The sequence below is a fragment of the Sapajus apella genome, unplaced genomic scaffold (assembly GCF_009761245.1).
Source record: "Sapajus apella isolate SASKATOON/1434 unplaced genomic scaffold, GSC_monkey_1.0 scaffold26, whole genome shotgun sequence".
NCBI lineage: Eukaryota > Metazoa > Chordata > Mammalia > Primates > Cebidae > Sapajus > Sapajus apella.
In genome coordinates this window covers 19559306-19574915 of record NW_022436966.1, presented here as the reverse complement: position 1 = coordinate 19574915, position 15610 = coordinate 19559306, and the positions used below count along the sequence as shown (strand labels likewise).

Genomic DNA, 15610 nt, shown 5'->3' with positions numbered 1-15610 from the left:
GAGATGGCTGAGGCTAGAACCCTGGATGGAAAATGCCAGCATTTAAACAGTAAACAACTAGAGATGCCAGAAGACAGAAATTAGGAGATGGCCATTCTAATGAATCTGCACATTCTGCTCCAGAAAAAGTCTGCCTCTATGACTATGAGCCTAAAAACAGGTCTAGGTCTGAGTCTCAGCCATCTAGCAACAGATGCTGAGAGAAGGAGAAGCAAGCGCAATGTCTTTGTTCCTGGGACCAGTTCCAAAAACAAAATGACTTTGTCCTCTCCATCTTCTGCAGCACAAAAGCAAACTGTCCCTGAGCAGATGCTTCCCATGGGTCTCCCTTCAGCAGGCCTGGGAAAGAGAATGGCTCCACCCAAACACAAGCAGCTCTCTGTGCAATCCTAGGACGGTGCAATGGTTCTAACTCTAATGGGCTAGTAGCTCATTAGAACTAAATTAGTCCACAGCTACAAATATTCATTTGTCATAAACAGGAAATGCAAGATTGGATATACTCAGAGGGCACACAGACCCAGTAAGATCTTCCCAGAGGAACACGGAAAGGTGGCTCTGCCCTGCCCTCACATTCAGGCACCTCTCTGTCTACTTTGGGCCTTTCTCTTCACCCTGGATCAACCTCAGAAAATTCATAACCATATGAAAAAGAATAAATAAAATAAAACAAAGATAGTCCCTGCATTTTAACTTCTTTTTATTCTCAGGTTTCTAAACTTACTCTACTGAACAACTCTTGGAGCAAATGACTTGTCCTCCCCAACACAGCACCAGACACTCTTCCTGGAATCATCTCCCTGGGACACCCCTTTCATCCTGACATGGGCTCCTTGTTCTCTCCATTGTTAACTGTGAACTCTCTATTCCCGCTACCATTCAGCCTCTCCTTATCTGCCCACCTGTTTCCACTGCTCCCAAGCAGAGACGTCTGCTTAGAGGCGGCCTCTCTCTTTATACCTGTGTCCCCCACCCACTCCCACCATTGCCTCATCTTCACCTCTAGCCTCATCCCTTCTCTTTCCACTCAAACGCCTCCATATAATTGAAGCTGTCACTAACCCATCTGACACTCCCTGCCTTCTGAGACCTTGTAGCATTATACCTGCACTACCCAATTTGCTCTTCATTATATTCCATGGAGCATGTGTGGAATCTTTTAAAATATGGCCAATTGTGGGCCCAGAGTATCTCCGGGGAAACCAGCAGTCCATCTCCCAAAATATCTTAGAGGGTGACATTCATTAGCTTAAAAAATATTTCCTGGTTCAGAATTTCTCTCCTGGACTTGCAGGCTCATACCATGAATAGATATCTTAGGAAATGCGCCATTGTACCATGAGTAGATTATTTCTTAGGAAAGACTTACATTACCCAGGCCCATAAGATCCTCTGCTCATTTGTCATAAACAGTAAATGCAAGAAGCGAGGCACCCACTGGATACATAGACCCAGTAAGATCTTCCCAGAGGGAGGTGGGAAAGTGACTTTTCCCTGCCTTGGCATTCAGGCACCTCCATTTCCATTTTGGGTCCTTCCCTTCACCCTGACTTAACCTCAGAAAATTCATAACCATGTGAAAAGGAGAAATTAATAAAATAAAGATAGCGTCAGTACAGAAGAGTGGTTATGAGTTTAGATGCCAATGTCAGAGTGCCTGGATTCAGACTGACTTTACCACTTACTGGTGATGCAAAGTTGGGCCAAGTACAGAACCTTTCCGGGCTGTATATCCTTGTGTGTTAAATAGACATATTAATAGACAGTAACATCCTCAAAGATTATGGTGATGATTAAATGAGTGATGATCGTTGTGAAGATTAAATGTGTAAATTGCTTGGAACAAAGCCTTGCACCTAGTAAGCACTGAGTAGAGGTTAGCTATTATTTTTAATTAAATCAGAGGAGTAGTTTATTGATTTATGACTTCAAATATAAGTGTTGCAAAGAAGTTATAACTCTAGCCAGCCTAGCCTCTGCTTGGTAAACATGGACGAAAACCAAGCCCTTTTTTACAGGATTCAAATAATGAGAAGCAACAGAGCATGATGCTTTTAATCCTGGCTCCAGTACTTAACTGTGTAAACTTGGGTGGCCTATTTAATTTCTCCAAGCCTTAGTTTCTTCATCTGTAAAACAGAGATGGTGATCGGATCTTCATCATAGGGTTATTACAAAGATTCACGGAGAAAGTTCACGTGGGTCTTTGCACTGCACCCAGCACAAAGAAACCTTCAATATATAATAGCTCTTATTGTCAATATTTAGCCCCAGACCAGTGTTTATTTCACTATACTCAGCTGCCTCTTGAAACAATCAGCCCCTCCTTCTCTCTTTCTCTTGTTTTATTCTCTTCAACACCAAGATCTCATCTTTCACCACTTTGATCCTTATGCACATTCATAAAGAACTTTTGGCCGGGAGCAGTGGTCCACGCCTGTAATCCCAGCACTTTGGAAGTCTGAGGTGGGTGGATCAACTGAAGTCGGAAGCTCAAGACCAGCCTGACCAACATAGAGAAACCCTGTCTCTACTAAAAATACAAAATTAGCCAGATGTGGTGGCACCTGCCTGTAATCCCAGATACTCGGGAGGCTGAGGCAAAAGAATCGCTTGAACCTGGGAGGCGGAGAATGTGGTGAGCCGAGATCGCACCATTGCACTCCAGCCTGGGCAACAAGAGCAAAACTAAATCTCAAAAAAAAAAGAAGGAACTTTCACAGAGCCTAGATTACCACACAGAAGACCTGCTCATGTGTAGCGCAAAGACAGGTGCCCAGTGAGAGGACCCAAACTTTAGTGTGATCCTGACATATATGTGGTACATTGGGCTGCATATTTAACATGAGACTCATTTTTCCTCATCTTGAGATCAGCAGTCAATCAATACGAAAGCGATTTGAAAAGTTTAAGGTACTACACAATGTTAAACTATTTTATATCATCACTTGAAAAAGAACACGCAGTGTTCTTATGGGGAAAATACTGGACCCCAAAATAAAAGAACTTGGATTCCACAACTGCAAACTAGAAATACTAATGACATTTTTATGGCACTGGCTGAGGTGAAATGAGGGACGTAAAGCTTTGGGAAAAGACAGATTCTGTAGAAATGGCAAACAGAATGTAATCCTAGCATGGGAGGGATATTGAGGCACCTCCTTTCTGGCAACCCAGAATTAAGGTGAGCAACAAAGCATAAAATGAACCCAGAATTTACTCCCCAGATATTTCCTTGTCTTCCCCCCATCTATTACAGCGGTCAGCTCCCAACTAAGAACCAAGGACTGAAACCCAAGTTTGTCAGGAATCTGATTCTTATTTCTCATTTATCTGTACTTGGCTTCATTAGGGACTCAGGACTGAGTTTTCATCCATGCCTGGAAAATATTATATCTACCAGTCATCTGCAAGTATAAACAATGAACCTCAAAGAAGATGACAGTCTTAAAATAGATTCTTTCTCCAAAGGGCACTAATAGAATATTTGTCCCAAAGTTTTGAAATCCGGAATGCCTGGAACATCCTCGTGGAGTCCTAACTAAGCAGGCATACTTACAAAGGCCCTCACAGCTCCAACATCTGTGCACATTATGGGACAGAGCTCCCATGGACCTAAGAATAATCATGTGGGCTGACAACCAACATCCTCCTACTTGACTTCTGGGTGTGATGGGTGTTAAATGCTCCAAAATAACTATATATCAAAGTTCTCAGTCATCTGCAGCTTAATGTTAATAAGCATCAGATCTTTTTGTGAAGTGTTACCTTTTCAAGGGGGAAAACTATATATTAAATGAAAAGGCAGTAGATACTAGCCACTTTACAATTTTCCTTTGGTAAGGCCTCAAGTTGCTGCTACTGATTCAATTAATTCCAAAGGACCACTTCATATTATGAGACCACTTCACTTAGGAGACAGTGATCCCTTTTTATCTTTAAGAGAAATGACACTGCAGTTTTGAATTTGACCAACTGAACAGGAGGAAATGGAATGCATCAATTTATTTGAAAATTATACTTGGTCAGAAGAATATCTTAAGAAAAATTTTAACGTTTCATCAAAGTAAAAGATAAATTGTAATCCCACAGAATACTGAGTAGATAAAAGAATATTAGAAGAATCTAGAAATGTCTGTTTATTTCCTTACTTGAATGGAGACAGATGAATTATTTTCTACAACCAAAAAGGTACACATCCACAAAGAGGCTCTTGCCGGGCACAATGACTCATGCCTGTAATCCCAGCACTTTGGGAGACTGAGGCAGTTGGACTGCCTAAGCTCAGGAGTTTGAGACCAGCCTGGTCAACATGGTGAAACCCCATCTCTACTGAAAATACAAAAAATTAGCTGAGCATTGTGGCACACGCCTGTAGTCCCAGCTACTGGGAGGCTGATGCATGAGAATCACTAGAACTCAGGAGACAGAGGTTGCAGTGAGCTGAGATCACACCACTGCACTCCAGCCAGGGTGAAAAGAATGAGACTGTCAAAAGAAAAAAAAAAAGGTGCAGGTTCACAAAGAGATTCTTTGAATGGGGGGGAAATCAGCCCTTTAAAGAGATGGCTTTTATCAAAAGTGAGGGAAACTAGAAAGTATCTGTGTCCAGATGATCACATTCAAAACTGCAATGTCATTCCTCATAGAGAGAAAATGAAAGGTTTTCTCCTAAGAGAAGTGGTTCCTCAGCTTGATTTTGGAATGAGGCTTGATTTGGGAGTAGCAGCAAACTCCATTGACCATAGCTAGCCCCGGCCTGGCCGTAGCATTGAAAAACACCCTGGAAAGGCCCCAAAGATAAGGCCTGTAGTTTTGCCTGCATGACAGGGCAAACGAGGGCCTTGAGAACTCATATCTTGGGAGGACACTTCTTGAGAAAACAAGTATGACAAAATGCTGTTAGTGGCTTTAAGAGGCACAAAGGATTCCCAAGTCTGTAGCTAGCTCAGTAAGGGGTTTCAGTAGCTATTTGCCAAAATCAGAAGAGTCATCTAAAATTATGCATGGGAAAGAGGGCAATTAAAGTGTTATGATTGGGCACTCCAATTCCTAGCAGGAAGTACAGCAAGTCTTCCTTTCTCATTGTGGCAGAGTGAAGCTTAGGAACGTGAATTAGTGCTCTGCAACACAGGAAGAGGGCAAGTTGAACTCCACCGTAGGATAAGGGCAAAGAGCTACCCATTGGTGGCCGTTAAAATAAAAGAAAGCTTCTCAGCTTGCAGAGTCATATTTTATGTGGATTTTTCATTTTCAAGATTGTCATTTGTTTCCCGGAATGGTGTTCTATGTTTGGTACCTGGTATCTTGGGTGGAAGTTCCCAAGTCTAACCAGAATCACAGGAGGAAGGGCATGTGAGGTTGTGGCAGCTGGGGAAAGAGGGGTAAGGACCACTGAGTCATCATCCCAAGGGTGGGACTTGGAAAGGAGTACATACGTCCCCAAAAGATTTATACTGCTATGCTCACATAGCTCCATTCCTCACAGCCCCAAACTGAAAACATACCAACTTTTCAACAACAGGAGAACAGGTAAACAAACTGGGAATCGGACAAAATAACCCACAGCAATAAAAAGAACAAATCACTGACACTTGCAAAAATATGGATGAATTTTGAAAGCATCATCATGAATATAAGTCACACTTAAAACAGTGAAAACTGAATGATCCCATTCTTACAAATTTCAAGTAAAGGCAAAATTAATCTATGGTGATAGAAATCAGGAGAGGTAACTTGTGAATACAAAGGGGTTTTCACTATAAAGGGACATGGGAGAACTTTCTGGAGTGATAATTATATAAATATTTATGCAAAAATTCATCAAACTATATTTCAGATTAGTGCATTTTCCTGTGGATAAATTATCTTGTTTTAAATTTACTTTTAAAAAGAAATATTATTTAATAAGAACAATGTGTACTTTAAACGTTTGGTAGCTCCTTTCCACTACACTAAAAAAATGTTTGACAACCCACATACACAGCTATACTCATCCCCCACCCTCCTACTTGACATAATGTTGAATACTGAATTAGTCTGAAATAACTTACACTTTCATAAAAGAAGTTCTTCATTCTCAAATCTATGCGATTCACTAAATTGTACTGTTCACACTGCTTTCATCATGTTAAAATTCTCAACAGATATTTCATTATTTCTTATCAGGCCTTGTAATAAAAACAAGTGTCGGTGTGTAATCAAATGCAAACCAGCTCTACCCAAGAAAATCATAACCTCACTTTTAACTCTTTCGTAAACTATTGTATAGATATCATGTTTTCAATTACTTTTAAGTTTTAAGAGTTACTTAAACAAATGTTTTCATGTATGGCTTTTCTCATTGTAATTCCTTGAGTCCCCTTGAATTGCAGGCCAAGTGTTTTTAGCTTTTATTGTTTAAAAAAATTGAATAAACTCAAATTGCAAGTTGGTTGTGCAACCAATCACCACAGTGGTTTCATTTTACACACAGTATGACACTGCTGGTATTTATGGGGCATCATGGCCTCTACCCATCCCACTGACTGCCGCCCTGTGTTCCAGTGAGCCTCACCTCCTGTGTCTTCGCTTCCCCGCTCCCACCCTAGCTGTCAATCACAAGGAAAGTTCCTCTGACCTCCCCAGAGCTTTCACGTGTTTCTCAAGGAGCTGCCTTGTGGATCAAATCTTTCCATTCCCCTCCTCTTTCTCTGCTATTCTCTCCACCAATACTGTTTGATTACAATTTCACAGCTTTAAAAAAGAATAAGGTGGCAATTACATCATTTCCAATAAATACTTTTCTCCCACATCTTGTTACCTGAGGAGCAGGTCAGCTGAAAATATGCATTTTCCATTTGTAAGGGGTCAGTGCTGCATATGCTGTAATTTAGTTTATGTCTGGTTTGCAACGCACTCCTGCGGTTTCAAATGAAACCCCCCAACAGACTAACAAGTGCTTTTACGAAATAAACAGGAAAGAACATAACCTAGCAAAGCTTCCAGGGCCCACTAGTCTTCAAATATATGATTTTACTTCAGTAACAAATGTAGCCAAATATTACATAAGGAATTGAAACATTTTTAACTGTTATAGAGAAAGCGCTCTTATTTATTACACCTCATCTCCACAGATCAGAACTCATATGTATCTTCAGGTCTTCTCCTAAGATTCTGAGACTCTCAGAATCACAAACCTTTAACTTCAACACAGCTGGAGCTTGCTTGCTGCTCTGGTTTTATATTCCTAGATTTCCTTAATTCTCATGACTCTAAGAGGACCACTTACTCACATCTGTTCAAGGAGAAACCAAATGCCTTGTGCCTTTCCTACCAGCCAAAGCATCTGGTAGAGTTTTCAGACATGGCTTTCAGAAGCAAAATGCATGGTGTACTGGAGATACATCTAACGCTCCCATCATTTTAGATACAGAAGTAGTGTCAATGAAGAGTGAAAAAGAAAAAGTTTGTGAACTTGCCAGCCTATCAACTCTCAACAAATGAGAACATGCCACTCACCTAAACCCTGCTTTGGTCTAATGGCCAGTTACTTGAACGGATGGCTCCTTTGCTTATCAAAATAGCATCTGTCAATTCTGGCAAAGTGAGGAATTGTATCTGAGTGTCCTCTTCCAGTGCTACAACTAATTTATTAGGGTCTTAAATTCTTTGTGATGGATTAAGAGTCCTGGGGAGCACAAACAAGCCATTAGATTGAGAGCCAAATTTTTCCACACTATAATGATTCACTAATGTATTGACTGCTACCACACATTAATCAATTAGGGAGCTTCAAGAGTAGAAAATCTGAACTAATTTTAATTTGCTTTTTCCTCTTTTCACATTGAGATCACTTACATACGATAAAATGCATAAAACTTGAATTCTGACAAATGTATATATCCATATAACCATAATGCTGGTCAAGACAGAAAACATTTCCATCAGCCCCAAATGCTCCCATGTGTCCCTTCCAGTCAACTCACCACCACCCAGAGGCAATCACTGTGCTAATCCTCAGTGCCATAGAGTAGGTTTGCCTGTTCTAAAGCTTCATGTAAATGGAATCATACAGTTTGCACTCTTTTGTATCTGACTTCTTTCACTTGACGTAATGTTTTCAAGATTCACCCATGTTGTGTTTATCCATATTTTATTTGTTTATTATACAGATATACCACAGTTTATTTTTAAAATTAAAAGAATGCCTTATGAGTTTGCATGCCATGCTTGTGCAGCGGCCATGCTAATCTTCTCTGGATCCCCCCAATTTTAGCATATGTGCCGCTGAAGCCAGCACTGTCACAATTTGTGTTCTACCCTCCTGGAAGGGGCACTTGGGTTTTTTCCAGCTTGAGGCTATGATAAATACAAGTCTTCAGGTGAACATATGCTTCTTTTCTCATAGGTAGACACCTAGGATTGGACTTGCTGAGTCATAGGGTAGTCGTAGGGTTTAACTTTCTAAGAAATTGCTTGGCCAGGCATGGTAGCTCACACCTGTAATCCCAGCACTTTGGGAGGCTGAGGTGAGCAGTTCGCTTGAGCCCAGGAATTTAAGACCAGCCTAGGAAACATGACAAAACCCTGTCTCTACAAAAAAATACAAAAGTTAGCCGGGTGTGGTGTCATGGGCCTGTAGTCCCAGCTACTCAGGAGATTGAGGCAGGGGGATCACTTGAGCCCAGGAGGCAGAGGTTGAGGTGAGCCAAAACTGTACCACTAAGCTCCAGCCCAGATGATGGAGCCAGACCTTGTCTAAAAAAAGAAAAAAGAGGAAATTGCTGAACTATTTTTTTACATGAACACTTCTATCTCCACTGATGCCCACACGCCAGCCCACAGGCCCACGCTTAAAAAGATAATCCATAATATAAGATTTTGTTTTTCTTTTATTTCTTTCTTCTCTGACAGGTAACTTCTGTTGTCATTGACTGTTTTAAGAATTCAATACCAACCACTAAAGGGGTATGGATGTCCTTGCTTAAAGAAAGTGAAAAAGGCCAGGCACGGAGGCTCATGCCTATAATCCTAGCAGTTTGGAAGGCTGAGGCAGGTGGATCACCTGAACACCTAATCTCAGGTGATCCAGGTCGGGTGTTCGAGACCAGCCTGACCAACATGATGAAACCTCATTTCTACTTAAAAGACAAAAAATTAACCAGGTGTGTTGGTGGGTGCATGTAATCCCAGCTACTCGGGAGGCTGAGGCAGGAGAATCACTTGAACCCAGGAGGCAGAAGTTGCAGTGAGCTGAGATCGTGCCACTGCACTCCAGCCTGGGCAACAAGAGCAAAACGCCATCTAAAATAAAGAAAAAAGTGAAAAACCAAAAATGCTCCAAAGAAGAGACCAGGCCTTCAGAGGCTCTGCCAATAAAGAGATGCCAGGTTCATTGTTGAAAAAGCCTCCATTCCTGAGTTACCCTCTGAACTTAGGCGGCAGGAAACATTTTTTTTAAATAACACCACTACACTTTAGCAGTGAAATCACTGCTAAAAGGGAGGATGTAGTACAAATTAAAATTATAATTAAATGCTTGGTACTAAAGTAATCTTGAACGAGTCTTTCCCTTTGTTTCTGCTTTGGGGACGTGGGGTTCCCCACATCCTCTTGGGTAGCATTCAATGGCCAGCCCTGGCATTAGAAGGAGGACAGTTGTTCACGTTAAGACAGCTCCAATTTTGCACGGTCAGCAGCCATGCTCTACACAGGATTAAGATTTATCCTGTTGATAATATACAAAACAAGTAAACAAAAGGCACTGCTTGAAAATAATGATTTACCACAGAACGCATTTTGCTTTAGTCAAACCTTTTTTTTTTTTTTTTGCCTAAGGAAAAAGTGTGTGGGCTTATCTCTCAAAAATGCCAGCATGGCTGCGAACACTGGGGAAATTAAAAGACTGAATAGAATGGATTTCTTATGTCTGCCTATGCAGGGAGTTGCATGGCTTATTTATTAAGTTGTGTGCTAGGGGAGGATTATCTGCTTCGGACTTATCTATTACTTTGTGACGGTGATTTTTAAATATGGAGTCGTTTGCATTGTACAAAGCCAAGTTCAAATGGAATCTTAAACTTAGTAACTTTGGGAGCTTTGGCTATGACTTAGAATTTGAAAAATCAGAGACATAAACATTGTCTCCACCACCATCCCTTGCCCAGAAAAAGAAAGACTTTGATGAATATTCTATAGCCTCTGACATAGCATCAATTATTCTTTCACAGAAATAGAGATCAGTAGAACATTAGTGCAGGTGTCTCAAGTAAAAACTGCTGCCTAACAAGGTTCACGGTCAGTACATTCCCCATTTACTGCTGTAGCCAAAAAAGAACTAAGACAGAGATGTCTCCGTCATGTGAGAAAGAGATGCATACTCTGGAGTCACATATTATAACAGGGCAACAATGGACACAATTGTGAATATCAATGCAGCTTTCAGCTCAGTTCAAAGGCAAGAGCGGTCTCATTGATTAAATGGGGTAGTTATGACCTGGGGCCTTGAAGTTATATGCCACCAGTTAATATTCTGCACCAAAGATGCATACTGTTTTTAATGTGAAAAGTATACAATAGTTATTAGCCAGTCTTCAGAATATTGCTCAGAGTCTAAGTTAATGCTATTACTTATTTGAGGAGGAGAAGGTAACCAGGTATAGAAAGGTTATACAGAGAACAAAGATATATATTGACCCTCAAGAATGCTTGCCCCTAGGCCTGATCAAACTTATACTTTTGACCAAATATATGAATCTCTACAAAGTTTGTGAAATGCTCTGGGATAGCTCTTTAAAATAACATTATCAAATATCTGTTCATTTTGGACCAAACATGGAATGTGCAACATTAAAACATAAAAAAACTGATCCCCACAGTTACTCCTGTACAGGTAACCCTCTTGATAATAACCCAGCTGGACAAGATTTTTTTTGAGTCAGAGTTTCATTCTTGTTGCCCAGGCTGGAGTGCAATGGCGTGATATCAGCTCACCACAACTTCCACCTCCCGGGTTCAAGCAATTCTCCTGCCTCAGCCTACCAAGTAACTGGGATTACGGGCATGCGCCACCACGCCCAGCTAATTTTGCATTTTTAGTAGAGATGGGGTTTCTCCATGTTGGTCAGGCTGGTCTCGAACTCCCAACCTCAGGTGATCTGCCCACCTCGGCCTCCCAAAGTGTTGAGATTACAGGTGTGAGCCACCACGCTCAGCCTGGACAAGATATTTTATTAGAATTATTTTGGAATGCATGGGCCTCGTGCTATTAGAAAATACTTTCTAACTAAAGAAAAGTTTATTCTTTCCATTGAAGGGAATGAGTGGCCTATTATTGCAAAGCAGGGTGCTTTCTTCCACAGATAAGCCAGGTAATATTTGTTTTCATTCAAGAATCAGAGTTCCAAGTTAGCACAGTCTTACAAGTATAGCCATGGTTGATAGGCAGTAAGAAATACAAGTGTAACAAAACTCATCCCCAAACCTGCTCAGCCCTGGGCAAACTGGTATGGTTAGTCACACTATTTTAGCAGCCAGCAAGGAACCAACAGTCCAAAATCCCATTCTGATACCTCTTTCAGAATCTAAAAACATCTTATTAAACTAAAGCTCCTTTTAGTGTCTTTCCCGAGTTCATATCATACTTCTAAACGGCAGAGAGTAGCAGGTATATCTGCCTCTAGATATACCTAGAGGCATATGTCTAGTGCCATGGGTATATGGTATATAGATATACCTAGTGCCGTAACCAGATGACTTAAAACAACAAAAACGTATTTGATCACAATTCTGAAGCCTAGAAGTTCAAAACCAAGGTCTTGGCTGGATCATGTTCCCTCCAAAGGCTCTGGAGAATAATCCTTCCTTGCCTCTCCTATCTTCTGGTGGGTGCTGTCAATCCTTGGCATTCCTTGGTTTGTGGCAGGATCACTTTAGTCTCTCCTTTTGTCTTCAGAAGACCTTCTTCTCTGCATGTCTATGTCTCTCTGAGTCTGTCTTCTTCATATAAGGATACCAGTTATATTAGATTTAGGGCCCACCCTAATTCAGCAGGACCTCATTTTAACTTAACTTATTACGTCTACAAAGATCCTATATGGTAACATTCACAACGCAACGGACTGAATGCAGCCCCCGCCAAATTCATATGTTAGCCCCAAGGTGATGACTATAGGAGGTGGGGCCTTGGCGAAGAAATTAGATCATAAGGCTGGAGCCCTTATAAATGGGATTAGTGCCCTTATTAAAGAGTTCTCTTGTCCTCTGGCTGCCATGTGAGGATTCAAAGGGAAGCTGCAGTGTGCAACCTGGATGACGGGACCCTCACCAGCACCTGACCATGCTGGCACCCTCATCTCAGACTTTCGGTCTTCAAAACTGTGAGAAATGAATTTATGCTGTCTATACGCCACTCAGTCTATTTCGTTACAGCAGCCCCAACAGACTAAGACACACAAGTACCTGCAATTAGAACTTCAATATAACTTTTGGAGGACACAGTTCAACCCATAAATCACCCCATCTTCATTATTTCAGTGGTTCTTGTTGAAAAACACACGCTTTGAATGAAGAGACCTTCCAAACAGGCTTTGTGTGAGCAACGTGGCTGTTTATTCACCTGGGTGCAGGTGGGCTAAGGCCGAAAAGGGCATTTGCAAAGGGCAGTGGGATAGGAGTTGGTTTGATAGGTTTGGGTAGGTTTTTGGGGGGCAGCGGTGTTGCAGAGTAAGTTCAGCTGCAGTGGTGCAGGGTAGGGGCAAGGGAGTATACATGACCACAAGTTCAGTTACAATGGCAGGGTTGGGTGAGAGGTATTTACGTTATTATAAGAACAGTTGAGTTGGCAGGGTTGGGTGAGGGGCTTGTCTGAGGAAGCTCTGCTGGGTGATCAGGGACAATGTCGAACGCAGGCAGGGGTGGGGGACATCAGCAGAGGCAAGCAGGACTTCAGACTTTCAGGCTCCAGGCTTGTCTATGGAGACCTGACAGTTCTCACCTCTGAACACATATTAGAATTACTTGAGATAGTGTTAAAAATAAAATACAACTCCCCCTCCATTCTCCCCACTGCCATAAATTAAATTTTAATATATATAGCAGGGGTGTCCAATCTTTTGGCTTCCCTGGGCCACGTTGGAAGAAGAAGAATTGTCTTGGGCCATACATAAAATACACTCATCAATAACATACACTAACAATAGCTGATAAGCAAAAAACAAAAAACAAAAACAAAAAAAAAAAAACAGGCTTCGGGTCGAACACGCTTGATCTAGAGGAAGCCTGGGCATCATTACACTTTAAAGCTCCTCAGGTAAGTCTCATACACAGCCAGGGTCAATAATCCCTCTCAATCTTGAGGACTAATATGTGCAGCTAAAGACAAGAAGAACTACTAAAAACAGCTTTTACTGTGACCTCCTCTGTCTAAAAGGTCCCCCTCCAAGCCAGCCTAGTTTTAAGATGTAATTCAAACTCTTAACAGCTTTTTCAGTAAATTTTGAACTGACAATAAAAATCTGTATTTTAACCCTCAGAAAGCTCCCAACAATCTACTTCATCCAAAAGTAAAAGAGTATGCTGATTTAATCTCAAGAGTCAATTTTTTTAATATAAAGTTAATCTAAACACCTATTTAACTGTTTGGACTGACCTGAAACTTGACTTAGAGCAAGACCAGCTTCTTGAACGTGAACATTCTACGTTGTTCATTCCAGGGATACTAATAAGTATTTTCAACTGGGAAAAACTGTGAACTTTCTAAGATGAATGTCAACCAAGAATACAAAATTATTTACAATAAATGATTTAGGGGAAGGAACTCCTGGTTTCAGATAGGTGAGGTTTTTCTCCCATATTTTCTCATTGCTTGGTTTTTTTTCTCTCTGCTTACGCTGGAGCTAGGAAGATATTTTTTGCTATTTGTTTCCTCATTCTCATTACTAGTTTTTTTTTTTAATTTACATTTCCAAGAAACAGCCTTTCCTGAAGAATACTCATGCTGAGGTGACCGGCAGTGAGCCACTGAGACCCTATTACATACTGCACAGGCCAAGAGGACCAAGCAAAAATGAAACAAGATGTTCATTTAGAGAAATCAAAGATACTCTCTCATGTACCCATCCTCTTTCTTTTCTCTGGATTCTGAACATCCATATACCCGCAGTGCTCTCATCAAGGCACTTTTCTTTCCTGCCAGATGTGTAAAGGGGAAGATTCCCTTCTCTTTCCCAAAGTGTCAACTTTTGTTGTCACTGATGCCGCCAAGCCTGCAATTACTTGATGAAGCTAATGGGCAAAAGCACTTAAAGGGCCACGCTCTGTGGTTCCATTGTCGTAATCCATGGAAAATGAACCAGAGCCAACACAGCCTGACAAGCTTTCAGCCCATTAATATTGGGGGTTTATTTAAATTACAGTTTTGATTAAATTTATAATTTAGCCCTTCTACTTAGCACACTTTCCTTTTCTTTTAAAACTAACCCCAAGAGAGGCATTTATAAAATTCCTTTCTCCAGCTGTCAGATGTGAAAAATGTCAGTGGCATGAGTGGTCAGAGGAAGGGGTTGAAGTGTACTTAGACCAGTAAACTTAGATACAAATGGAATTTCACAGCTAACTATTCTTTACTGCTTTGTCAATGGATACGGCATATGTATTTATTCTTGTTTTAACTCCCCCTTTTAATCCTGCCATAGTACTGGGAAAGAGTGCTGTGAAAAGCAAGCTCCCATGTAATCCTGTTCTCTCTTTCTTATCCTGATTAGATAAGCCCTTAACAAAGCATAAAGTATTTAAAGCTACTGCATTAAACGCTAATATTTTAGCTGAGGAGTAAGGATACCACTTCAGCTGTCCTTCTTTGGAAAAGAACAGTATTGCCCTGAGAAGGCAGCAACGTATAAATATGTTTAAGACTGGGCAGTTACGTTTTAGGCCATTCAAAATGTACACCATCAATAGTGATAACTAATGACACCCCTACACAAATATTTTATTGCAGCAAATGTGAAGGGATCTTGCAAGAAAATTAAATCTAATATGTATGATACATAGCAAATTTCATTAGTCATTTATTCAAACAGTAATTACTAGGCATGGACCCAGGGACAAACACCAGGCTAAGTGCTGGGAACACACAGACACAGCTTCAGGAATGAACTGGGAAGATAGGCATGCAATGGGTAATTACAAAAGATTCTGATTAAGTTCTATAAGAACCGTGTGCCTTGCTGAAAATGACTAGAGAAATGGAACTCTATGTCTGCCTGATTGCAGGGTGGCAGGGAGGTTGTGAAAGGCTTGAAGCAAGAGATGACCTGGGCATAGATTTTTAAGAATAAATTACTTACAGAATTAATCAGCCAGGGAAGGAAACGGCAAGGAACAGCAGGTACAAAAAGTATGAGGTCATGAAACGGGGAGGTAGATCCAGGCGAAAGTTTGAAGTTTAGCCTGAGTAGCTGTGGAGCATCAAAAACGAAGCAGGAAATGCAGAAGGCAGTACAGACAAAATCATGAAGAAGTTCATGTGTCAAGCTGAGTAGTTTGAGCTTCTTTTCTGAGCCAAAGGTTGTGTAATCAGGTGGCTCTTCGACATAGTTAATGGATCCACATTTTGTTGTGTTTTATT

The 15610-nt window shown here is 41.0% G+C and overlaps 1 non-coding gene across 1 annotated transcript; it reads right to left on the bottom strand.

The window, feature by feature from the left end:
• Positions 1-8174: 8174 nt before the first annotated feature.
• Positions 8175-8281, bottom strand: LOC116560726. The gene has a single exon (XR_004273110.1). It is a non-coding gene; the product is annotated as a U6 spliceosomal RNA (small nuclear RNA).
• Positions 8282-15610: the final 7329 nt, after the last annotated feature.